At 39.0% G+C, this 27,658-nt stretch overlaps 1 protein-coding gene across 1 annotated transcript in view; it reads left to right on the top strand.

Annotated features, from left to right (window-relative positions):
- The first annotated feature begins 16,037 nt into the window (after positions 1-16,037).
- CTNNA3 (catenin alpha 3) overlaps positions 16,038-27,658 on the top strand; it is a 1,251,491-nt gene continuing 1,239,870 nt past the window's right edge. The window contains exon 1 of the mRNA XM_006089723.3: positions 16,038-16,112. The gene's annotated coding sequence lies outside the window, so the exon portion shown is untranslated. The remainder of the gene's footprint in view (positions 16,113-27,658) is intronic.

Here is a 27,658-nt window from a genome sequence, read left to right as displayed (position 1 = left end):
GCATTACTTCAATGACACCATATAGCATTTATCTCTTCTATTCTATTTGCATTATGAGATAGAGAATTGGGATGGAGGTGTAACGAGATAATAAGTGAATGACCAGGTCTCAGTTGATGAGGCCTCTGGAGGTGGTATCAAAGCAGAGTGACCCCGGTTAGCTCACCGAGAACCCACAGAATGACTGAGAGGCAGATTGCTGAGAGGACCGCATGGACCTACTCTAGTGCGGGCTTTGGAATCACTCTCTCAGTGTAGATGACGTGGACCAGACATTATTCTTAGTGCTGGGGGTAGATGCTAGGGAACCAAAGAAAGCCCGGACCTCATGGCGTGTCCTGTCCAGTGTGTGTGTTTGTGGGTGGGGATGAAGGGGGATTTCTCTGTGAGTCTCTAAAAGAGGTACCAGAATCTTACTTACTTGAGGGTTGGAGCTTGTAGGTCATGGGAAGTGGAAAATTAACTTGCTTTTTTGTTAGACTCAGTAGTTCCTCTCTTCCCAGTCTGGGACAATAAAGGACCAAATAATCTGTGACAAGCTTTGCCGATTGCCTACAATAGCTATGCATTCTGCTCTTCTTGTTAATGCACAGAAGCTACTTTAGGTGAAGAAGGAACATGCACACCGTTACACTTGTTGACCTGCATCTCGTGTCTCCTCTTCTCCCCCACGTTGGACAGTTACATTTATTTAGGACAGATTTCTAGCAATTTATGTAGATCTACCTCATTCTTTTCAACTTCATAGTGTCTGTAGCATAATTTATTTAGTCCATTCTGTGTTAATGGATATGTTTGTTGTTTTCAGTATTTTTCGTTTTTCATGTTGCTATGCTGTAATGAATATCTTTGTTGATATCTCTTAATGCACTTTTATGAGTGTATCATTAGGATAAACTCATGGAAGTAGAATTTCTGGGGCAAAAGGAATGTTCATTTTAAAATTTAATAAGTATTGACTGTAATTGGAAATGTCCAAGCTTAAATAGTACACATGATTAAACATTTGAGAGCTATTGCTGTGCATCTCTTCAAGAAGAGCGTATCCATTTATACCGCCACTAACAGTGTGTGCTGAGAGCATGTCCCCGACTCTTACAGCTCTGATCAAAATGCCCTACCAAAAGTCACCTTTGTCAGTCCGACAGGTGAACAAATATCACCCAGGCTGTGTTTGGTTGGTGAAGTCTGGAGGAGGAAAGGTAGGCCAGGGCTGGCAGGGGTGTGAGCACATCTGTAGCATCTGCCACAAAGGGTATACAGCAAAAAGAAATCTCCCCCTTCCCTGATCCTCTTCCCACATGGCAACTGCTAACAGTTTCTGGTATAAATTTAAAAAAAATTAATGTATCAGTTCATATAAGTTTACCTCACTCTTCCTTATAGCTGCCATTTGGTTGAAGGTAACCAATTTGTTGCCCCAGGCTGTTCTGGAATATTTTAATGTTTCATCTTAGTGAGAACTGACATTCCCCAGTGAGGTGATTCAAAGTGTTAAAATATGAAATGTTTTTTTACTCCCTCTCTCCCCTACCAAGTGTCCTTCCTCTTCTTGGTCTCTGCTGGGGACCCCCTAGACCAGTGATGGCGAACCTTTTGAGCTCGGCGTGTCAGCATTTTGAAAAACCCTAACTTAACTCTGGTGCCGTGTCACATATAGAAATTTTTTGATATTTGCAACCATAGTAAAACAAAGACTTATATTTTTGATATTTATTTTATATATTTAAATGCCATGTAACAGAGAAAAATCAACCAAAAAAATGAATTTGCGTGTCACCTCTGACACACGTGTCATAGGTTCGCCATCACTGCCCTAGACTTTCCTAGACCCAGAAGCTAAAGTGTGAACATCTGGTACACAAGGGCCTTCCAAGTGGTGGTGGAGTGTTTTGAATATCTCCCCTACTGCCAAGCAAATGCCATCCAATTGGACTCTGTATACTAGTATTTCTTAAGGCTTTTCCTGACCTTCTGGTCACAGGTAAAGTCACAGGAATGAAAGAATATATGACAACTAATTAACCAGTCCCTAATTAATGCACATTTAGGTTGTTAGCTTTTTGTTACAATACTGCAATAGATACATCTTTGTACACATATTGAAATTCCTAAAAGTGGCATTGCTTAGTCTGAAAATTTGTTCATATAAACTTCCCTGGATATTGCCAGAGTGCCTTCCAGAGATTTTACCAATATACGCTCAGATCAACTGTGTATGCGACAGCTCCCATTTCTTTCTCTTGTCAAAGGAGATTTCACAAAAGATTTAAAAAATGTTTTAGTGAAACCATTTGCAATGATATTGAGATGATACTGAGAAAAAGGGGGAAGAGAACAAAATTACATTAGTTTAGTATGAATGGCTCTTCATGTAACTATACCAAGATATCACAAGATCACTGCTCTCTTTTCTAATTAATTATATTTTGATACTGTATTAAAATTTGCTGGGGATCAACATCAAATTTACTGGTCTTAATTTTTAGTAGCGACCTTTTTGATATACGAGGAAATTGTCAGTTCCCAATGCCATGATCACTCAGAGATGCAAACAATGATTCTGTGATAATACATGCAAGTTTTCCGCTGCCCTGTAACACTGTGGCTGTCACTCAGGGCACTCGGCCCCCCAGGGGACCTTTGGCTGTGTCAGGAAACACATTTGCTTGTCACACTGGGAGGCTGGTGCTACTGGTATTTGGTGGATAGAGGCCAGGGATGCTGCTAAACATCCTGCCACACACAGAACAGCCCCCCACAACAGAGTTATCCAGCCTAAAATATAATTAGTACCGAGAATGAGAAACCTTGCTGTAATAGCATATCCCTGGAAATGGACATTGATCTAAACAGTTATCCTCAAACTTTTTAAACAGGAGGCCAGTTTACTGTCCCTCAGACCATTGGAGGGCCGGACTATAGTTTAAAAAAAAACTATGAACAAATTCCTATGCACACTGCACATATCTTATTTTGAAGTAAAAAACAAAATGGGAACAAATACAATATTTGTATTTGCATGTGGCCCACGGGCCGTAGTTTGAGGACCCCTGATCTAAACAGTTAAACATTCCTTCCCCATCTTTTCTCCCGTTTTGTTTATCAGTTTCTTCTCAAGATTGTTGACACAGCTCTTCCATTTTGAAGACTATTCTCCTTTGTAGACAAGATGAGAAGCAAACTCAAGAAATTGTCATCTTGCTTTCTGTTAGTTGTCAGCATCAAGAAATCTGCCTGGGCGTGGAGGAGGGAGGTTGTATCTTTCTTGTCCTTGCTTCCTCAAAAGCAATCTAAAAGTCTTTGTGTTGTTCTGAGTGTTTTTCACAAGTCTCTGCTCATCCTAGGTTACGTCCGTCCACTCTTCCAACAGGTCAGTCAATACTGCACTCATGTGCTCCTCCTTGCCTTTGCCCTCCTCCTCCTACTCCTGTGTGTCCTTTACAACGTCCAGCTCCTTGCGAAGCTCCTTGTATACCACACTGAGTTATGTTTGCATCTGTTCTCTCCCATTTCCCCTCATTTGTGATTGCAGTAGTGGGCTTTATTTTTTTGTCCTAGTTTTCATATTAGAATGTCTGGCTCTGGGACATTCTTATATTTTCTCTGAACTGCTAAGCAATCTAAGGCACTTGTCTTACTTGGCTCTGTGTTTTCTTCCTTGGCTGTAATGAACTCTAAGGTGATATGTTCAATTTTTCCCAAGGTTCCTGTCACTTTCACTTCACTAACATATTCCTCTTTGTTGGTAAGAATTAAGCCGGGGGCAGCAGTTCCAATCTTTGCTTCTTTGCTCTCTGAATAATGAAATTGCTGCTAGAGAGGCAGAAGATAAAGGAGAGGATTCCTCCAATTCAGATTTTAATGAACGTTACTGTCCTTTTTGGCATTCTGATTCTTTTATTTTTTAAATCTTTGCTAGGTATCTTTATTTTGACTTCTCACTTCAGTCAAGTATTTTATTTTATTTTATTTAGTCTCCCCATCACTTCTTTCCCAGAATTTGTATGTTTGGGTGTTGCACTGAGAACACAGAGCAGATGCATTCTAAATTTTCTTTTCTTGCAGATAATTTCCCCGGGCATCTCTAAGACATTGTCTTCCTCTTTTATGTTACACAGTTTAAATTTTTTTTCCTATTTACTTATTTTTGGAAGGCTAGATACTTATTCAGTCCTGGTGTTTGTCATAGGTGAGATATGCATGGCCCCTTTGAGCTCCATCACTATTAACTTTGGAGCGGCAGACTCTCTCAAATCTTAAAGCAGAGGGCAAGTATCTCGCTAAATTTCTGGGCTAAGGAGGTACGTATCCATTGAGGAAGCTATTTTCCTATTTCTATTATTTGTCTTGTCCTTGGAGGTGAATTTAATCCTAGATAATTGGAAGCAATTCAGGTTCATTCTTGTAAAAGAAATGCATAAAACCTCATCTCTAGAATACCTTTCTGCTGGTGTTTTTCCTGTGTCTGCTGGACTGTTGGGGCTCTCAGAACCCAGGGCAAAATATGTATGTGATTCGCGATTCTTCCCCTGTCCCCTTTTGTCCTGTGTTGCATTTCTGGGAGCAACAATCTTCCAACTGATTGTGGTTAGAAATGCATTGCTGGGAGGTGGCCAGGAAGCATCTCTGGGTATCTTATCAAGTGGGTCCAGTGCAGGAAGGGGGTGAGAGCCGGTGTTTGGTTGGCTCTGTCAGCCCCAAGCCTCGGATAGGATGTCAGGGTACGTGGATGTAAGGGGCTGGCTCTGGGGCTGCTCTAAATTTGGCACAAGGGAGTTCTAGCTCTCCCTCCCCCAATTATCCCTTTCATGAAGTAGATAAGGTAGAGTGGTCAGATTTAGCAAATAAAAATATAAGACACACAATTAGGTTGAATTTTAGGTAAACAACCAATAATTTATTTATTTATTTAGTATGAGTATATCCCAGGGTTGTATGGGATATATTTATGCCAGATAAATTATCTGAAATTTTAAGTTAACTGGATTGGGCACTATGTATTTTATTTGGAGATTATAGATAAGAAAAAATTTCCCCCAGTGTTTGCAAATCATTATTGAGGTCTTTATCCTTTGTGTCTAAGATACTGATATAATAGGGTCTTTCCTGATTTGTTAAGGGTTGCCCTTCCTATTTTATTTGGAGCTGCTTGGCTGGTCAACATTGAGAGGACTAGAGAAATTTGTAAAGAGTCTGGGAGTCTTCAGAGAGGAATAGAGTAAAGACCTAGACCAGGGGTGGGCAACTTTTTTGTGAGTGCCTGCCAAAACCAGCAAAATCTCTGACTCAAAATTCTTCTGCGTGCCAACCCTAATTTTTTGAGAACATGTTATGCCTACTTGATATCTCTTAAGATGTATGTATGTGAAGAACCTTGAAGAAATAATAAAATTCATTCGAGCGAGAAAAACACAGTATATGATGATGAAAAATACATTTATTTTTTAATGTATACATGTACACTGATATGACTCCGTTTGATATTATCAGTGGAACTTTTGCTGCTGCATCACTGATGACAGAGATTTTACATCAGGTTTATATTTCATGACCTTCAGAGATATGCACGAGCTACTACTTTCATCCGTCTGGCTACTCCTATTACGAGACTTAACAAAATTCATCACCGAGAACAAAGATTCACAAGCGTATGTGGATGAAACCAAAACACTGGTCAGATCTAGGAAGGCAGGGAGAGTTAAGGCAGAGGCATAGAAATTGCTCTTCCCCTCTCTCGTCAATCCATGTCTATGGTCTTTAAGATAACTTGTTATGTAAAATTATTTATTTATCTAAGGTGCACCTACACTGAATTTATCTGAAAAATAAAAAAGTCAATATTAAGAAAAAAATTGTAAATGGAAGATTATAAGAGAGGGTTTCGCGTGCCAACAAAAGTTACTGGTGTGCCATGTTTGGCACGCGTGCCAGGGGTTGCCCACCACTGACCTAGACTATGTCCTATTACTGAATTTATTATTAGGAAGTTTTTTCTTTTTTGGCATTGACCTAGTAAGCCCCACCAGCGTGGCTCAGTGGTTGAGCATTGACCTATGAACCAGGAGGTCAGTGTTTGATTACTAGTGAAGGCACATGCCCAGGTTGTGGGCTCGATTCCCAGTAGGGGGCATGTAAGAGGCAGCCGATCAATGGTTCTCTCTCATCATTGATGTTTCTATCTCCCTCTCCCTCTCCCTTCCTCTCTGAAATCAATAAAAATCCTATATAATAAAAGCCTAATATGCTAAGTGTCTGGTCATCCGTTCAAACCAATCAAAGCGTGATATGCTAAGGTCACTCAACCACTTGCTATGATGTGCACTGACAATCGGGGACAGATGCTCTGACTGGTAGGTTAGCTTGCTGCTGGGGTCCAGCTGATCGGGACTGAGCGAGATGGACCGGACACACCCTGGAGCCCTCCTGGTCCCTCTCCAGCTGGCCAACCTCCCGCATCCCTCCCTGGTCCCGATCGTGCACCGGTGGGGTCCTCAACCTGGTCTGTGCCCTCTAGTAATCCAGGACCCTTCGGGGGATGTTAGAGAGCCGGTTTCAGCCCGATCCCTCTAGTACAGCGGTTCTCAACCTGTGGGTCGCGACCCCTTTGGGGGTCTAACGACCCTTTCACAGGGGTCGCCTAAGACCATCGGAAAACACATATATAATTACATGTTGTTTTTGTGATTAATCACTATGCTTTAGTTATGTTCAATTTGGAACAATGAAAATACATCCTGCATATCAGATATTTACATTACAATTCATAACAGTAGCAACATTACAGTTATGAAGTAGGAATGAAAATAATTTTATGGTTGGGGGTCACCACAACATGAGGAACTGTATTAAAGGGTTGCGGCATTAGGAAGGTTGAGAACCACTGCTCTAGTACATTAAAAAAAAAAAAAGACCTAGTATGAAAGAACATCAAAGTCCCTTAAACACACTCCAGTTGTGGCCTGTACTGCCCGATGGGAGAGGCAGTTTGGGCGTGCACAGGGCTCTGCAGCTGGAAGGCCTCCTGGCTCAGCCACTGTGCTGGCGAACTAGCAGGCTGCAGGCGGGGTGCCACGCCAGGCCTCTGAGGGAGCAGGCTGCTTCTCTCTTGGAGAATCATTGTGGCCACTGTCTGGCTCTACAGCAGCAAAGGAAGAGAGCAGCAGGCAAAAAGGTCATCAGTTTCACCAGTAAACTGTGCTGGAAGCAGAGCCTTCAACAGGGCCACTTGTTTTCTCATCAAGATCCCTGGTTTTCTCTCGCTGACGCATGCTGATCAAGAGGCCCAGCTTCTTGAATGATTTGAGGGACAAGAGAGATACTGGACTCCCTGCCAGTCTGGCAACTGGGAAGTGGTTTTAATTTGAAAAGTTAATAGGTGGGACCTCATTTTCACTTAAAATTATGGAGGTAGATCCTCCTATTATCACATATAACATATTTTACAAATATGACATTATAACACATACTAGAGGCCCGATGCACAAAATTCGTGCAAGAGTAGGTCTTCCTTCCCCCGGCTGCTGGCACCGGCTTCCCTCTGGCACCTGGGACCTGGGCTTCCCTCCCAGCCCCGACTTGCTCTGGAAGGTTTTCCTGAAGGACATCCTGTCTAATTAGCATATTATGCTTTATTATTATAGATTATTTTATTGTTTTGTAGATTTTTCTTTTTCCAAGATGCCATGCCCTGAGAAGACTATGTATTTTCTTGTGGTCTTTTGTTTTGCAGTTTTGAGTCTATAGCTTTGATCAATCAAGATCAGTTTATGAAAGAATATCAAGTTTTGTGATTCTTACAATACCTGCATCTTTTTCTTCTTTGTCAGCCTATACCTATTACTATTTTTTAAAGACCAACCTCAAAAAAAATTCACCTGTAATAATTCACCATCCTTGGATAATTATTTTTAACTTTGATTACATGTTAACTTTGGTGCCTTGGCCCTTAGGTCACATAATCTTGCATTTATGCATATGCTAATTTAAAATATATTGGGTGTTGATCCTCATGATTGAATTCTTCTGGGAGAAATACAGGAGAATATATTTATGATTTCAGGGAAGAAAATAATTTCTCAAATTTAACCCCAAAAACATAAACTACAAAGTAAAAGACTGAAATATTTGACTATATTTACATAAAAACATTTTTGTGAAAAAAGATACCATAAAAGAAGATAAATAAAAACTACCTTTTGAGAGGATATGTTTACGGATCATCTGTATAAAGTGGGTTGCATTATTGTTCTCCATTTTTCACCCTCCCTGTAGCCATGCTCTTTGCCACATGAATTTGAAGTTCTTCCCAGAGGCAGAGGACATTTCTCTGTCCCATTAGAATTAGACTTGGCCACGTGCTTTCCCCAATGGAATGTGGGCAAAAGAAGAGGCAGAGTGCCCGTGTGGAGCTTATGCCTTAAGAGGCACTGTGTGTTTCTACTTGTCTTTTTTTTTGTTTGTTAATCCTCATCCGAGGGTATTTTTTCCTCTTTTTTTTGAGAGATAGTGGAAGGGAAGGAGGTAGGGATGGAGAGAGAGAAACATTGATATGAGAGAGACACATAGATTGGTTGCCTTCAACATGCGCCCCAACTGGGGCTGGGAATCAAACCTGCAACCTAGGTATGTGCCCTTGACTGAGAATTGAACCCAAGAACCTTAGGTGGGTGGGCTGATGTTCTAACCACTGAGCCATGCCAGCCAGGGCACTGCTTGTCTTTCTTATATTTCTGCCTATTGTGGGAAGAATATGCTCCTGGTAGAGACTACTTGTCCAAGGAGGGTGAGACACGTGTGGAGCGGATCTGGATTCCAAAACTCCAGCTTGGAGTAAGGCCAGCCTGGCCCATCCTGGATTAGCCAGCAGCCAGCCAACCTGAAAATGCACAAGAGGGAATACATGTTGTTTTGTGCCACTAAGTTTTAGGGTAATTTGTCATGTAGCATTATTGTAGAAATAGCCGACTCCTAGACCATTCAACAAAAATGATCCCATACAAGATTTTTTTTAATTTTTATTTTTTTTATTGCTTAAAATATTACAAAGAGTAGTAGATATGTCTCCTCCCCCCCCCCCCTTGACCTTCCCCCGGCCTCTCCTACCCCCCAGTGTCTTCTATACAAGATTTTTAAAGAACTCCTGAAAAATTAATAAGGAACAGAACAATACAAGAGGGAAATGGGTCTTTAATAAGTGAAAAGGTAATTTACACAAGGAGAACATTGGAATGACTGATAAAAAAAGGAAAAACATGTTTAGCTTGCTTCACTAGTTATCAGGTAAATATAGATTAAAACAATGATGGGATATCTTATACCTATTAGATTGGTAAAAATTAATGTCTGGCAATAACCTACTATCGTAAAATTAACCCCCCCCCCACACACATAAAGCTATATATCATTGTAAATATATACATATATATTTATTATATATATAAATTAAAAAATATGTAAAGTTGATTGGGAAGGCACCCATTAACTACAAGGGGATGCCTATATGAAGGGGGGAGGGGAGTGGAACTGAGGCTGGGGATAGAGAATATGATAACAAACAAAAAATACAGTAAAACAGGCTTTTCATGGACCAGTCCCATCAGATGAACTTTAACTGGGGAGCATGATGGATTGTGTCAATCTAATTCTGTATACTCAAGACCCAGGAGAAAAAAAGCAGGATGGTTTGGGATACGGGTTATTCAGGCCATTGAGCAGGGTTATTATTTTTGAATTGAAGAAATGTGATTCGCTATGTTAATGACTGAGTTAAATTATTTTATTCTGTGATGAGCTTTATCCTTTTTAGTACAAGTGTTGGCAGGACAGGAATGATGTTACAGTTTAAGTTTAGTGACTATAAGAGTTATTTTTTTGAAAATTGAGGGATGAGTTTTGCAAAATTGATTTTCTTTGTTTTTGTCCATATATTCTTTTGCTCGATAATGCAAAATTAGCAGGCTTGACTTTTGGAGAATCAGTGGGGACAAGAGTAAAATAAACATGGCTACTCGGTAGCGAAATCCATCACTCTCGTTGTCTTTTATTATCTTTGGAAACAGCGTGGGAGAAAGGATTTCCTTCCTCACTCTCTATCGTAGCCTCGGCTACTGACTGGCTCTTTGCTCTGGAATGAAGCAGGTTGGCACAACTCCATAGTCTAATGTGGGAACAATACGCCAGAGGTTTCTATTTTTACTTATTGTTATTCTTTTGCTTTTATTTCTGTATTCTATCCTGTAACCATCCCATACCCAGTCCTCTAAATCAGGGGTGGGAACCTTTCTTCTGCTAAGGGCCATTTGGGTATTTATAACATCATTCGCGGGCCAGACCCATACAAAATGATCAACTTAAAAATTAGCCTGCTCTATTTGGTCAAACATTTAATTAACTCACCCCTAATGACTTGGCAGGGCCAGCCCAAATGATTTCTCAGGCCTTCCACGGCCCGGGGACTGGATGTTCCCTGCCCCTGTTCTAAATAAACATACACACTTCCTTAATATCTGTTAGTGCGCCTTTCATTTTCTCTGTTAAACATTTGTCACAACTTTGGAAGCAGCTTGTAAACTCTACCATTTTAGGACCATGTTTCCTTATTACCTAATTACACATTATTATCATGGACGGGGTGGGTGACTTTCCTTGACGAAATAGATTCAATTTGCTAAGTAAAAATGTGTGAACTTAATGACTCTTCATCCATTTTTAAATCAGATGGCCAATCCGTTTGATATCTTTTGTAGCAGCCTTCTAAAATTATGGCATTGGGAAAAGTAGAATTTCACAAAGAGAAAACTATCATTCCACAAAATAATAATAATTGATTAGTGAATTACTTAGCACTGTAAATAGCACTTCATTAGATTCTATGGGTAATTTTATAAGTAGTTACTCTTCATAGCCACTTTATTTCACAACATGAGGAAAACAGAGTAAAAGGGGGTCACCATGGACACGGCCAAACAGAATAAAGTAGAGCCTGACTTGGAACCAAGTTTGTCTTGTCTCTGCCTATTCTTTTGATGACTTCCCTTTTCTTCCTACCTCTTCAGGGTACTTATTTTGCAAGGCACTTGTTGGTGCCTTATCTCCCTCCCCTCTCATCCTTGGGAGAGCTCAATTAGCCTCATGGTTTAAGGCATACGGCAGATGCATAGCTAACATATCTCTATCTTTAGGTTTGATTTTTCTCCTGAGCTCTAGGATTCTGAATTTTCAATTGCCCATGGGAACATAACCCATGAGCACATGCCACTCGTACCTCAAACTCATCACACCGATGTCAGAGTCAGAACTTACTCTAGACCTGCTCACTGGTGTGAACAGTATCTGTTACGAGCCAGTTACAATAGTTTAGGAAGGAAATAAGTTGTTTTCAGGAGAAAATGAAATATATAAAAAGTGTGTTGAAAATTGAAATATAGCGTAAGATGTATGGAGACATTTTTGTTAAAAGTAAAAAGGGTTATTTTAAATAAATAGTATCTATTACTAGTCATTTAGTCTCCACATCCCCATAAAGAATTATTGTTTAAAAAGTTTTCTTAGCCATAGGTAGAACTGAGATTAAAAATGTCTTTAGATGTAGCTTCTTAAGGTACCAGGGTAAATAAAAAATTGCTGAATGAGATATAGTTCAGGAAACCTGTGTCAGGAACCAACCCCAAAATTGGAAAGTAAAGTGGAATTAAGTGGTTAGATGAAAACAGTAAAAAAAATAGTTACCTGTGTATTCAAAAATGTATAGTTAATGCATAGAAATGTATATTCTATGCATCTGTGAGGAATATTGGCAAAAGGGTTAAGCAAATTACTGGAAAAACTGACTTTTCAGTTTTCTTCTGGATACTTATCTATAAGTTAACTTGAGAAATAATTCTAAGTATGTCTTTTATCTTATAGAGAATATATCAGTTTAGAAACTTAAAGATACAAGATTTCTTGAAAGAATTAACAATTGAAGAGATGTTACAATTTATTTTCAGATGTAAAATATGACTTTTATGTAGCTACCATTAGTTTTTTTCTGAGGAAAGAAACTGCCACATTCAGGTATTAAAAATGATTTTATGGAGTGAGGAACCCAAATCTTGCTTTCGTGATCAGAAATAGGATTCCTTTTTTTAAGGAAAGCAAGTTATAACTTTTTATTTTGAATCACAATTGAAGAAGAGAAGTATTATTCCTTTTCTCTTTGGGAAAGTTAATACTTTAGCATAAAGGATGTGTCATTACTGCAAATCTGGGAGCAAGAAAAGAGGGATCACTTTTTTTAAAAAAATATATTTTATTGATTTTTTACAGAGAGGAAGGGAGAGAGATAGAGAGTTAGAAACATCGATGAGAGAGAAACATCGATCAGCTGCCTCTTGCACATCTCCTACTGGGGATGTGCCCGCAACCCAGGTACATGCCCTTGACCGGAATCGAACCCGGGACCCCTCAGTCCGCAGGCCGACGCTCTATCCACTGAGCCAAACCGGTTCAGGCGGATCACTTTTTTAATATTAAAAATGTTAGAATGTTTTTTTAATTCTTTATTGTTGAAAGTATTACATATGTCTCCTTTTTCCCCCATTGATCTCTCCCCAGCCACCCCCACCCCCCAGCACATGCCCTCACCCTCCCTAGTGTCCATGTCCATTGGTTATGCTTATACGTATGCATACAAGTCCTTTGGTTGATTCTTACCCCCTCCCCTGCCTCTCCTGCCTTCCCTCTGAGGTTTGACATCTGTTCCATGCTTCTCTGTCTCTGGATCTATTTTTGTTGATCAGTTTATGTTGTTCATTATATTCCATAAATGAGTGAGATCATGTGATGCTTATCTTTCTCCATGTGGCTTATTTCACTTAGCATAATGCTCTCCAGGTCCATCCATGCTGTTGCGAATGGTTAAGAATTCTCTCTTTTTTACAGGAGCATAGTATTCCATTGTGTAGATGTACCACTGTTTTTAATCCACTCATCTGCTGATTGGCACTTAGGCTGTTTCCAAATCTTAGCTATTATAAATTGTGCTGCTATGAACATAGGGGTGCATATATCCTTTCTGATTGGTGTTTCTGATTTCTTGGGCTATATTCCTAGAAGTGGGATTACTAGGTCAAATGGGAGTTCCATTTATAATTTTTTTGAGGAAACTCCATACTGTTTTCCACAGTGGCTGTAGCAGTCTGCATTCCAATCAGCAGTGCATGAGGGTTCCTTTTTCTCCACTTCTTTGCCAGCACTTGTTGTTTGTTTATTTGTTGACTAGAGGCCCGGTGCACAAAATTTGTGCACTGGGGGTGGGGTCCCTCTGCCCAGCCTGCCCCCTCTCAGAATCTGGGAGCCCCCAGGGGATGTCCACGGGGAGCGGGCCTAAGCTAAAGTCTGGTCTCCCTCTGCGGGAGGTGACTGGGATGATCAGGGGAAGGTGCCACCCCCATCACCCCGCTGCCGCCACTGCTGGCCGCCGCAGCCACCAAGGTGTTTTCATCAACAGGGACTCCAGTTCCTTCACCACAAAAAAATGACAACTTTCTTTAGGCATTTTCAAGATGGCTCTTTCATAGGATATGACATTTCTTTCTTTTTTTTTTTTCCCTCACCTGAGGATATTTTTCCATTGATTTTTAGAGAGCGTGGAAGAGAGAGGGAAAGACAGAGAGAAACATCAATGTGAGAGGCACACTTCTATTGGTTGCCTCCTGCATGAGCCCTGGCCTGGGCCCCAGCCAGGGAGGAGCCTGCAACGTAGGTACATGCCCTTGATCAGAATCGAACTCGGACCCTGCGGTCTGTAGGCCGAGGTTCTATCCACTGAGCCAAACTGGTGAGGGCAGGATATGACATTTCTTAGCCCCTCCAGCAGCGGACCTTTGTTTTTCTTCCTCCGGGAGTGAGGTGGAAAAACCCTAGATCACCTTCTTGGATTCTTATTACCCAAGTTACCAAGAACACTGAGAGTGGTGTACAGGGAGCTTAGCCAATGAGCTGTCAGAAAAGGTGTTTACTCTGCAGCTCACATGCAGAGGTGGGACTGCTGGCGCTGTGGCCACGGGGCTGCTGGGCGTTGGGCCCCCTGCGGGTTTGTGTCTGTCTCCGCTCTGGCCCCCAGCAGCCCAGCGCCGTGGTTGATGTTGTTCTCTCAGGCTTGGGGCGCACACGGCCCCTCCCGCTGAGCTGGTCGTGACCGTTACGGCGTCCCGGCCTAATTATATATAGAGGCCGTGAGATGGTATTCTGATAGGTGTGAGATGGTACCTCACTGTTGTTTGAGCTCTTAGATCTGTCTTAATTTTTCCATAGTGAACTGAGTAAACTTGATGTTTGTGATAATAGATTCAGAGACACATAGGACATTTATATCTTCAGTGAAGACATTTGTGATAGTTAATGATTTCAGCTAATTACACAGTAAAGTTTTTACTTTCAGAGTAAATCAGACAAATCAATATTCATGCTTTTCCAAACTAAAGTGGGTATTAAGTTGTAAAATAAAGAATTTGTAGCTTGTACGAGGACTTTGTTAGTCGGAGCATTGCATGCTCATGAGAAATATGATAATGATGTGATAACAGGAAACACATCCTCTACAATTAGTCCCATAGCTCCTAATATGTAACAGACAAATAGCAAATATTAAACAGGGCAATTAGAAAATTTTAAACAATTTACATATGTCACATATAATTTTGAGGAGAAATTACTTTGTTTTATAGTATGGTTCTTTTTTTTTTTTTTTGTAATGTGTTTTGGGTTATCTAGTGAAGCTTGGAATCTTTGTAGGGTTTTTGTGTGTTTTTTGTCCCAGAACAACCTGGGAGTGTGGAAAGTCAGACTGATGGTCAAACCCAAGTCTGCTACTTTGTAGCCTTCTAGTGCTTTTCTTTCACTACAATGAGGATGCATCTGAGTAGCTGATAGACATAGAAATAACAATAGACTTTGTCACAGATGAGAACTATTAAACACCAATATAGGTTCTATAAGCCAAACTTATATGGACAAAATAAAATGAAATATTCCTAAGCACATTTAATAAGGAAAGTTGAGACGGTGTGTCCCATTTCCTAGTTCAAGTTTTTAAAAAAGTCATCCATAAAAAAAATAAAAATAAATGTCAATGGATACAATACTGTAGTCTTTTAGAATCAAATGATACCCTCTGCTGGCTAAATGAGGGATTGTGTTTGAAAATGAGGGGCTTTTACTTTTTAATAGGGCTGAGTGCTGAATGAAAGATTGCGTGGTGCAGAATACTGTGAAATAATATCGGAAAAATTACAAATGTGAAGAATGCAGCCAACGGTTTCACTTAAGTAATTTTCGAAGTGAAACTAATGTGGAAATACCCATACTTGAAATTTCCTAATCTTTTGATCTGTTTTTTATTTATTTATTTATTTATTTATTTATTTATTTATTTATTTTTAACCATGACATAGACCATACGGAAGAATACAACGAGGGGGGGGGGGGGCAAAATACATGGATCTTCTGACCCTATCTTCGATGACAGCTCTGATTAATTCAAGGTGTTTAAATTACTGTCATCAGTTAAATTACTATTGTAAGAGCAATTGGCAAATATCTAGAGGTGAGATAAGAGCGGCTTTTTTTCTGGGTACCCTGACTTAAATTATGTTAAAAATAATTAGGATACTATTAAATAATTTAGAAGTGTGATAAGTTCAGGGAAGTAACACATTTCATGCCTGTTGTAAAATACGTTCTTTCTATTCTTAAAATTCTTAAAGCCATTTTGGAATTTATAATATTTTGGTCACATAAAATTTCTGTTTAAAAGCTCATACTGGACAATATGTCATTATTTTATTGCAAATTTGCAAAAATATAATTTCAAGCCTAATTCTGCTGTTTGATGCCGTCCTTCACTGGCTGTGTTGCTTTAAGGGCACCCATCCCCCCTTCCTCCTTGAGCCGCTGTGTCCTGTCAGTCATCCTGAAATACACTAGGGTGCTTGTCAGGCTGTTTGCTAACAGATGCATCATAAGCCAAACTGTGAGCCATGATAGTGGCACTGAATTTCTAAACATAAGCAATTGCTTAGACAATTGGTTTAGTGTCTGTATATGGGCAATACTCTGTCCTGCAGTGGGTGAGTGAGTGTCAAACTTTTTAAAATCAAACTTTGCTGTAAGACAAAGCCTAATGATTATAGATGATCTGTTGCTTCCGTTCGATAACTTTGGGGAAATGAGAGGACATTATTTCTATAAAATGGGATGACTAGAAATGACTATGTTGTGCATTTATTACTTTTATAACTAATTTTCCTTTTAATAACACTAAACTCTAAACTACTTTATGAAAGTTCCAATTTTATAAATATCTACTTTTCTAAGTAAATTAGCAGGCATTTCAGATTGAGATAAAAATGTGATTCTCTTGCTAATCATCTTTCACAACTTGGGCAGACTCAGTTGAGCAGAGGCTCAATTCTGCAAGTTGGAGGGTTTATTAGTGGTTTTTAAAATAGCGCTAAAAAAAATTCTCATGTGCCAATGCCCAAGTTATAGTAGTCTTACATCACAGCATTTAAAAATTCCTACAGTGTAACTGAGCTATTACTACTTGAGTAACTGTATGCAAGACACCTGAAGCTTTACATTCTTTAGACATAAAACTTGTGCAGCAAGCAGGTTCTTTGTGCAGACAATTTAATTTCTCGTATGGGTCTCTAACCTTAAATTGTGCATGGATACTTTTCCTGTAGCTTTTGTATGCGGCCTTAAATATTTTTAAACAGAAAATTGATAAAAGCAACAAACAAACAAACCCCCCAAAACCCAACCAAGGAAGTTGTAGATTTTAGTATATGTATGTTTAACATGATAGAGAGTAGTTAAGAGGCAGCAAGGAGTTAAAGTGTTAAGGCTTTATCTAGGATAAATGAAAAGAGATTGCTTCTGCAGATACATAGAATGATATTTATTTATGCCTTACTTTGTGCTAGAAAGGATTTAAGATGACTTACAAGGCGACATGAAATTCAAGATAGAATAAATTAAAAGTGGAGTGAAAGAAAGAAAAACAAGTGCAAGGATATAAAACAGAGCCAGGAATAAGGCAACTCAACTGAGGTTTTATGCCGCTGGTGTATGATTGGATTGACGGGAGAGGAAATACAGGGTCACAGAAATCTTCTGGGGGAATTTCATGCAAACTAGCCGTCTCCCTCACCAAGGTGGCAGTCTGGAGTGAGGAGAGTCCGTTGGGCAGTGAATATTAAGTACACTTTAAATGTCACTGGTGTGTTGATGGAAAAAAAAAGTGAAGAACTACTGCCCTTTCAGCCCACACACTGATTTCTGTGGTCATAAGTTTTCCAGGAGCAGGACAAAATTTGTCCTGTTACTCAATTCATAAGAAAGAGAACAGAGGCTTCGTTTTTTGGAAACAACAAGAACTTATCTAAATAAGGCCAACCGTCTACACATTAGAATGAACATTATTAAACCAATGTTCTAAACAAAATACATTTCGTAATTTGGTATGAATCTAGTTCTATTTTCCCCTATTAGATTGTTGTCAATGAGATTAGCTACGGTTCTTCCTTTCACTCTTTCAAGCCGGTGATAAATTGAACTTGAATTTCAGCTTCTGTTACTTTGAAATTAACTGGATCAGTGAAATTGGGAAAAAAGTTGTTGGGTGGAGAAAGGAATTCAGAGGCAGGACTTCTTAATGTATTTTGAATCTTCGAATACTCAGAAAACAATCACTGTGTTGAATATCTGGGCTCCGTGCTGTGCACCATATTAAATCCAGCTTGTGTAAGTGAATGAGCTTAGACCTGTGGTCGGCAAACTGCGGCTCGAGAGCCACATCCGGCTCTTTGGCCCCTTGAGTGTGGCTCTTCCTAAGCCTTAGGAGTACCCTAATTGAGTTAATAACAATGTACCTACCTATATAGTTTAAGTTTAAAAAATTTGGCTCTCAAAAGAAATTTCAATCGTACTGTTGATATTTGGCTCTGTTGACTAATGAGTTTGCCGACCACTGGCTTAGACACTCAGTGCTTTCACTCAATAGTATTAAAAAAAGACACAAGTGTAGCAGCTAAATTTACTAAGGACCTTCAGTGATATCTTCAGATATTAACATGATGATTCAGGGACAACTATTTGGCTCCTTTTTATTCCATTGTAAAAAAATAAGATAAACAAGAAATGATTATTTTTTTAAAAATCTGTACAACATCAAAGAAAATGCTGAAAGCTTTTTTTTTGGTAAATACATATAGGGGTTAACTTAGAGTTCTTACCAGAAAAAAATTATAAATCAAATAGATAACAGATCAGATGCATGGGATGACATTGAGGGTAACACACAGGTTTGAAACCTGAAAGAGAATGTTATTATAATTGTTATTATTATTATATTGACTTAGAGGGAGACAGGGAGAGAGAGAGAGAGAGAGAGAGAGAGAGAGAGAGAGAGGCAGAAACATTGATGTGAGAGAGAAACACCCTGACCAGGGATCGAACCCAAACCAGTCACCTAGGTATGTGCCCTGAGTGGGAATTGAACTTGCCTCCTTTTGGGGATGATACTTCAACCAACTGAACCACCCGGCCAGGGTCTGGGGAGAGAATAGAATTAAGAAGTTAATAGATTTCAGGCACCAAATAAACAAAACTGAGTGTTGTACCAGAGGGGTCAAGATACTTAAAAAAAGCTAACTTTCGAAAGCATTAGTTTAGAGATTCCAGTGAGAAATCCACTCAAAGCTTACAGAGCAAAATGATATCAGTGGAAATGTATAATTATACTAGGGGCCCAGTGCACAAATTTGTGCACCTTGAAAGGAACTGTGGGCCACGAGGCTGCGTTGGGCACAGGGGCGGATCTCAGCCCATCCCCTGCACCCCCGCCTGGCCCCTCCCACTGCGGCCCCAGGTCCCTGCTCCCACCACCTCCGCTGCCACATGCTGACGTCACTGGCCCCTCTGGCACCTGCTAATGGCGTGGAGTGATTGGGGCTGGCGCCAGCAGCTGGTACAAGTGGGGCTGGCACTGTCAGCGGGTGCGAGATGCGGCTGCTGCCCTGATTACCCATCAGGAGCAGGGGGAGGTGGAGAAGCCCTCAAGGGTGATTGGGGCCAGCAACCACCACTCGCACCCACTGATGGTGCCGAATTCATTTATTAAGTCTAATAATTTTTTGATGGAGTCTTTAGGGTTTTCTATGTACAGTATCATGTCATCTGTGAATAATGACAGTTTTACATCTTCTTTTTCAATTTGGATACCTTTTATTTCTTCTTCTTGTCTAATTGCTATGGCTAGCACTTCCAGTACTATGTCGAACAGGAGTGGTGAAAGTGGGCATCCCTGTCTCGTTCCTGTTCTTAGGGGAAATGGTGTTAGTTTTTGTCCATTGAGTATGATGTTGGCTGTAGGTTTGTCATATATGGCTTTTATTATGTTGAGGTATGATCCTTCTATTCCCATTTTGCTGAGGGTATTTATCAAGAAAGGGTGTTGGATTTTGTCAAATGCTTTTTCTGCATTAATTGATATGACTGTGTGATTTTTATCTGTGAGAGATATTCATTTTATTATCTATATCAAAATCTTTTTCTTGCATAATATACAATGATATGATTGTATCACAAATTGTTTATTCACCTGTTGATGGAAATTTGAGTTGTTTCTAGTTTCTAACATGAATAAGGCCACTGTAAACATTTGCATATAGGTTTCTGTGTGGACATATGCTTTCTTTTCTCTAAGGAGTGGAATTGTTGAGTCATAGGGTGGGTATATGCTTAACTTTATAGGAAACCGCCAAGCTGTTTTCTAAAGTGGCTGTACTAGTTTTCATTTTCATAAGCAACATGTGAGATTTCCAATTTTTCTGTTAGTTAGATCTAGGCAGGGCTTGATTAGATTTAGGTTCAATTTTTGAATACCTATAGGTGATGTGCTATACTTTCAATTGTGCCCGGTTAGGAGGCATAGAGCCTGGGTTGTCTCACTTTTGGTGTTAGATTGGCTAGTGCATTCAGGTTTACAAAGCCTGATTCTCAAAGTTCCCATTGATCATTCACCTATGGCTTTAGCCTTCATTGATGATTAATATCTAGATCTATTATTTTTTAAGGGGTGGTAAATGGTGATTTCTATAATTCTATAATACTGTATTCATTTTTATTGGTTGGAATTAGCCTATGAAAAAGAACTTTTTTTTTTTTTTTTTTACTATTTCACCACCCTGAAGTATATAGTTCATACCAGAAAATCAGGAAAATACTTGTTTATTTATCCCATTCTTTATCAATTTTCAGAAAAATAGGATAGTGTCTTAGACACTTGAAAGGTGATCAGTGAGATTTTGCTTATTGAACAAATGAGTTTCTATATATTGGCTATGCTTCAGTGCATTACATTCTTTATTCTTTTGATGCTCAAATTTCCCCATTTTGGGTCAGTGAGAACCCCTTAAATTGGCTCCTGAGCTTTTTGACAAAACCCAAATGGGCCTTGCTTTCTAGGAAAAGATGTCTCAGTATCATTTTGTACATTCCCTGCCCTAGACCTTCAACCAGCCTTTCCATCAAGGAGTCTAGTTCCTTTTATTGGGAAATAGTATTTAGGAAACACAATCTATGCGATAGGTTGCCATTTTGCTTATATTCATATAAAGCTAGGAAATTGGTATTGTAAGAAGAAAAAATATATTTTATACTTATATTTCATTTGTCGTTTATTTTTAAAAATATGTTTTAATTGATTTTTAGAGAGAGAGGAAGGGAGAAGGATAGAGAGAGAGAAACATCCATCAGCTGCCTCCCGCACGCCCACTATTGGGGATTGAGCCTGCAACCGGGCCTGTGCCCTGACCAGGAATCAAAGCAGTGTGACCTCTTGGTTCATGGGTTGACCCTCAACCACTGAGCCACACCAACTGGCATTTTTCTTTTTTATATTTCCTTTTTTTAATGCTTAGATCTTATTTCCTCATAACATGAATATAATTATTGATTTTCTTTATCTTAGTGTGTGTGCACTTACCTATATAGAATAAGAACATTGAATGCCATTTAAGATTACTTTGATGGTCTTTGTGTCCTAGAGGATAGCCCTCTAAGGATTAGAGTAAAAATACTGTTTTGAAGTAACTTGAAATTATTTGTGTCTGTGTGGTTACAAAGCTAACATGGAATATAGTTAAGGTTTATTTTTCTCTTGTTTGCTTTTGATTATTTGGGGTCGATTTATGAATTAATTGTTTCTTAATAATGTAAGACATTTACATGGTTCCAAAGGCAAAGCTAGGTGCACGCAGAAGAGCCTAGCATTCATCTTTGTCTCCTCTACTCTACTCTTTCCGTCCTCCTAAGGACAGCCACTGAAATTTTGTTTACCCTTCTTTTTTATTATTATTATTAAGAAAAGCAAGATGCAGATGTTTTTGTAGTATTGCCTTTCTTACGTAAAGGTAGTATATTGTAATACTGTTCTGAGCCTTGCTTTTTCACTTAATATAGCTTGGAAGTCACTCCGTAAAAGTGTATAAGCAGCGGTTCTCAACCTGTGGGTCGCGACCCCTTTGGGGGTCGAACGACCCTTTCACAGGGGTCGCCTAAGACCATTGGAAAACACATATATAATTACATATTGTTTACAGTAGCAAAATTACAGTTATGAAGTAGCAACGAAAATAATTTTATGGTTGGGGGTCACCACAACATGAGGAACTGTATTAAAGGGTCGCGGCATTAGGAAGGTTGAGAACCACTGGAGAGATAACTTACTCCTCTCTGCAGCTGGGTCATACTTGTTTGCATGGATGCATGATAGTTTCCCTTTCTTTATTTTTCTTCCTTCATTTTATCTCTCCCTGCTTTCTGTCCTTTCTTCTTCTTCTTCTGTTTTTTTTTTTTAAAGTGAATTGTGTTGGGCATGCATTACTTTTTATTTTTGCTACTTTATATTTGGAGTAGATTTTTAGAAATGAGATTGATGGGCCAAAAGGATGAAGACGGCTGCAGAGTAGGTAGAAGTTACATTCACCTGCTTCAGGCCCCAAACCAGATTTACAGCTAAATTAGAGAGCAATCAACCCGAATATCCAGAGACTCTGGTTTCATTTTCTTTATTTTGATAAGCAGGCTCTTATTTATTTCTAGCTAATCAGATAATAAAGAAGAAATAGGAGTTTTTTTTGGCTTCAAATTGAGGTTGACAAATTCCACTTTCTTTACCAGCCTCTTTTTGTTCACCACCTTTCAAAAATACCAGAATTCTCGTAGGAGAATTCTTATATACTTGAGCTGTCTCATAATAATACGGAGTGGAACTGACCCATAGACCCAGTGGATTTGTAGCAACAAAAGCCACTGTCACTTTCAAGGTGTATATGAAGGGCATGTTACTTCTGCCCTTGTTGCTTAAACTTGATGATGCCTTACAGCTGAAGGTTATTCTTGTTCTGAGTGATTTAATAAAAGCTTCTCTGAGGTCTCACATATTATATTATTTTTTTCTTAGATCTCAATTGGACTAATTTAGTTCTTTGGCTTTTTAAATAATATGTAGGTAACTTTCATGCTGGGCTTATATGAGATGGGATCTCATAATGCTGGTATAATTTTTTATGGATTTTACAAAATTAACTAACTTGAAATACATTGCTACACAGAATAATCATGGGGCATTTCTGTTATTTCTCCCTAGCTACAATTTTGAAAATGTGTCTCTTTGTGAAATATAGGGTGAGCTTTTAGTGTGAACTGGCATTTTATAAAATAACATGAAGAATGTGTTATCAGGAGAAGTGTAACGAGGTCATCTTGTAAAATTCTTATATACAGGTTATTTTTCAGTTAAATCATAAGTTGAGTTGTAACTTTTTGCTTCCTTTATTTTGGAGGGAAATTAGACTTGACCAGCCATTCATGATAAGAGGGACATAATATAAAACGGAAACAAGTAGAATCTGTTGTTTCTTTGCTTATTTCAATTGCTTAAGGCAATCTTTCAGAATTTTTTCAAACAATTTTTGCAGCTTTCATCTAGGTTGTATGTGTGGGGAAGCAAGTGTATTTTGGTACTATGGCTAGGGAAAGTACATGTTTTAATGTATTCTTCCCACACAGAATACATAAAACATAATTTTTTTGGGGGTAGAGGCTTCACTTGATTATTTTTCAAAGAACAACATGTAGATGATTAAACAAAGCTTTAATAAAGAGAACTTTAAATGCTTCCAAGAAGCTTTCTAAAGTTTGAATTACAAGTTGCTAAAGATACTTACTTTTTATTATAAAGTATGACATTGTTTTGTTTTGTTAAAGCCTCGAGTTCTTGGACGCTAAGGAAATAAAAAGTTCAGACTGTTGGGGACCCTGACATGTACTGCACTGTAGCACATTTAACACTTGCAGCCCTAACCCTGGAGCATACCTTTTACGTGCCACTCTTGGAATTGTTTTCAAAGGGCTCAAGATCCCTTATGAGGCTTTTGTGCATTAGGAATTTTTGAAAAGGAGCATTTAGGCATGTGGCATTTCAAATTAATGCACATGTAGGAAATATGCCTTAGAATTGGAAGCCAAGAGATGCTATAGAATGAGGCACCAGAGGGAAGCTTTGTTTTAAACATTTTTGTTATAGGAACAAAGAGTGAAAGCATTCTTGAATCATAATTATAAGCTCTATGGATGATAGAGATGTGTTCATGCTAAATGTAGAGAGTAGGTGCTGCTCTTCTGCTGAAAAGGGAATAATAATATCAACTAATATTTGTGGAGCCATTGGTAGGTGTCAGAGATATAGGCCAGTTATGGTTTTTATAAGGATCTTCGTGTTTAATCTTCAATAGGTTAAGTAAGAACCTGCTTATGCCCTTGTTCCCCACCCTATACTAGTACTACTTCGCCTCCTCCTCCCCTTTTCTTCCTCCTCCTCCTCCTCCTCCTCTTCCTCGTCCTTCTTGGCTGAAGTGATCGTTCCAGAATATAAACCAGACCATGTTACTTAGTGCTCAAATCCATGCAGTATTTTGCATTGGGCTCCACATGGTCAGCAGCCCCCACCCCATTACCTTTCTGATTTCTCATACGAACCTCTGTGTAGTTCTCTCTACTCCAGTTACACTGGCTTCCTTGCTGTTCACAAACATGCCAGCACTCTCCTGTCGTAAGGATTTTGCTCTACCTGTTATCTCTGCCTGGAATGCTCTTCTCCCAGGTGTCCGCTTGGCTCATTTCCTCACTTCTTCAGTCTTTGCTCACATCTCCCCTTCTCAGTGAGGCTCATCTTCATCGTATTTAACACTGCAATGTGCTCCTAACTTCTCTGGCACCTAATCCTACTCACTGGGCTTCATTTTTAATTTTTTATCGTAGCATGTCATTTTCTAATGTACTAAACAATTTTTAAAATTATATTTATTATTTATGGTCTTCCCTTCCCCATGCCTGCCACAAACTAGAAACTCAATAAATATGAATTGAATGAATAAGTGAATGATGCCTGGTCGTCTAGAGGTGCCTCTGATCTCACACTGTTTTGGTCTTATGGTGACTAAAGGCTCGGTAGAGGAGCTTATACAGATTATTGATATCCCAGTACATGCATGGAAAGTAATTATAAAGTTAAGGAAAATATCTGAAAAGAGAGAAACCAGCGATTTCCTCATTATATATATTAGGCAATTGCCTGATTTTATTGACTTTCTGAGAAAGCTGAGATCCTTTTTCTTTTTCTTTTTTGCGAAGTAAGTAAAGGATGTGTGTATTTCTTGGAAGGTCAAACAAGCCAGCAAATGATTTTATTGGATGCATGTAGGTGGGGCTATGGTGTGATGGATGTGGGCTTGGGAAAACAGGTGTATATAGAGACTGTAGTAGAAATTGTTTATTATAGTGTCCTCTTTCCATTCTATTTCACTGTAGCCGAGACTGAATAGTATAAAATCAACTGTGATAATACCGTGCAGCAAATTCCCCATGTCCCCCTTTCCTTTTCTTTACTTAAATGTGTTTAATTAAAATTTAGGTTTTTTTGTGTGTCAATTAAACTTTGGTTCTAATCTTTCACATTGTTCCTAACTGAATCATGAATATCTTTCTGAAGGGGACCAGTGATGGAGAGTGAGGTTGACAAAGTTTTGTAATACATTTTTAATGACAATGAAAAAAAAGCTCTCTTTTATGACATTGTTTCACTACTAATTGCTCACCTTTTCTGATATTTGGAAAGTGTAGAGTATTAGGTAAGGTTAACATTTGTGATGATGGTGGGGATATTTCCCCTTTAGATCTCACTCACTAGAGCTTCGTTAAATGAGATCCAGATGAATCTCATGAAGCCCAAGGCACTTTTGATAGAAGTATTGACATGATCGATGCACTTTGAACTTGAGGAGATGGTGTTAATGTGTGGGGCTCTCTAAGACCAATTTTTGGCTGGTAGGAACAAACGTCCAGATTCTACAAGATGGAATGTTAGGAGGCCAAAATAAAATTCTGAATTTAGGGAAAAATAAAAATTAATTGTCCAAATATATGATGGGAAGACTTGGGTTTACAGTAATCCTTGGGAAAAAAAAAGACTGGAACAGTTCAGTTGAAAAGTGGGTATAAAGTTAGATTAATAAGGTAATTATGATGACTGTGTCATGGAATTTAATAATCTGAGAATCAGCCGAACCGGTTTGGCTCAGTGGATAGAGCGTCGGCCTGTGGACTGAAGGGTCCTGGGTTCGATTCTGGTCAGGGGCATGTATCTTGGTTGCGGGCACATCCCCACTGGGGGGTGTGCAGGAGGCAGCTGATCGATCTCTCTCATCGATGTTTCTAACTCTCTATCCCTCTCCCTTCTTCTTTGTAAAAAAATCAATAAAATATATATATATAAAAATAATCTGAGAATCAGCTATTACCTTATAGACTGTGGTACAAAAGTTTATTTTTTAAGAAATTAAATATGTGGTATTGGAGACCACATATTGGTTATTACATCCAAAAGACCCAGAAGATTTTTATAAGAAATAACATTATTCAAATAACAATTATTTGTAGTTGGGAGTCTGTCTGTCTCCCACCGTGTACCTTCCACACTCTATAAAGCCACCTCTGTTGGATAGAAGTGGCAGCTTTCAACTCAAGACGGAAGAACTTTATAAAAGTAACCACTGGCATCTACTGGCATAGTGAGCATCTCATCATTTCTGACCACCTTAGCCCAGTACATTGTTGAAATGAAGGATATTGTAGAAGGTATTCTTGAATGGTCTGGGAGGTACTCACCGACTCTTAAGATTTTATGAATTATAAGATGTAAATGCTTTGGAATGTAATACCTGCAAGTTAGTAGGATTTTTGTTCTGGATCTACACTGTGATGTTGCTACAAGAGGTTGGTAACGATTTGTCAGACTTTGACCTTGCTTTGACTTCACTTGCAAAATTCTGCAGTTTCTTGCCTATTATTGCCTTGATCTCCAATAAATCAGGGTAATTACATCCAAAAGACCCAGAAGATTTTTATAAGAAACAGAATTATTCAAATAATAATTATATGTAGCCAAGGTTCTTCAAGGACTTGTTGGCTTATTATTTTATATATTTTTTGGCATGAAAATATGAACTCAACAACTTTCTTTACTTAGTGTGTATTAAAGGCAGGATCACATAGTTAGAAGATAATTTGGCCAAATTAGGTTTGTCTTTTATCTCTTGACTGGAAAACACTCTTCGAGTAGGATTATATATGTGGATAATTTTTACTTCCCTTAATTTTTAGTTTCCTTGCCTCTAATTCTGGTGCTCAGTGTAGCTTTGAAAACCCTTGTGAGTTTTGCAGTGAAAGGACATGTTTGTAAAGGCTCTGAAGGTTCACTTAGATCTTATTTTAGTTCATAACAGTGCCCTCTACTTCTTGTCCCTGAGATGAAAGAACAAAGCAATATCAGCAACCTTGACTTGATTTATATGTAGGATAGTTCCTGTCATGAGAGGGGTAACAAGTAAGCCCTTTTGTGAGTACACATTTAATAGAACCCAGTGGTTCTGGATCTGAAGGACATATTTTATTGTATAGATTGGCTTTGAGCTATGCAGAAAGGTCACCCTGGGGATATCCTATTTGTCAATTTAGATTTGCTTGTGTTAGAGGGAATCAAAGTGATAGATGGAATGACTGGAAAAAACAAAACCAAATAGAAAAACCTAACCAAAGAAAACATTTCAGTCCTTCGAATGCATGTAAGAGAAACCATTTGGCAATGGCGTTGGAGCATATCTCCTGCATTTTAGATGAATAGCTGAGAAAAGAAATCATGTTTTTACTTTAGAAAGGAAGTAAAACCAGTGAAAAGGAGAGAGAAGCAAGATAAAGGGCTAAACCAGGGGTGGGCAAACTTTTTGACTCGAGGGCCACAATGGGTTCTTAAACTGGACCGGAGGGCCGGAACAAAAGCATGGATGGAGTTTTGTGTGAACTAATATAAATTCAAAGTAAACATCATTACATAAAAGGGTACGGTCTTTTTTTTTTTTTTAGTTTTATTCATTTCAAACGGGCCGGATCCGGCCCGCGGGCCCGTAGTTTGCCCACGGCTGGGCTAAACCATAGGGATATGTGTCTTTATATATTGACTGTAAGCCCGGTGCATGGATTCGTGCACTGG

This window comes from Myotis lucifugus, unplaced genomic scaffold, assembly GCF_000147115.1.
Source record: "Myotis lucifugus unplaced genomic scaffold, Myoluc2.0 scaffold_62, whole genome shotgun sequence".
In the NCBI taxonomy this organism is placed as follows: domain Eukaryota; kingdom Metazoa; phylum Chordata; class Mammalia; order Chiroptera; family Vespertilionidae; genus Myotis; species Myotis lucifugus.
Note: the sequence above shows the minus strand (reverse complement) of the source record. Positions and strands in the feature narration are given on the sequence as shown.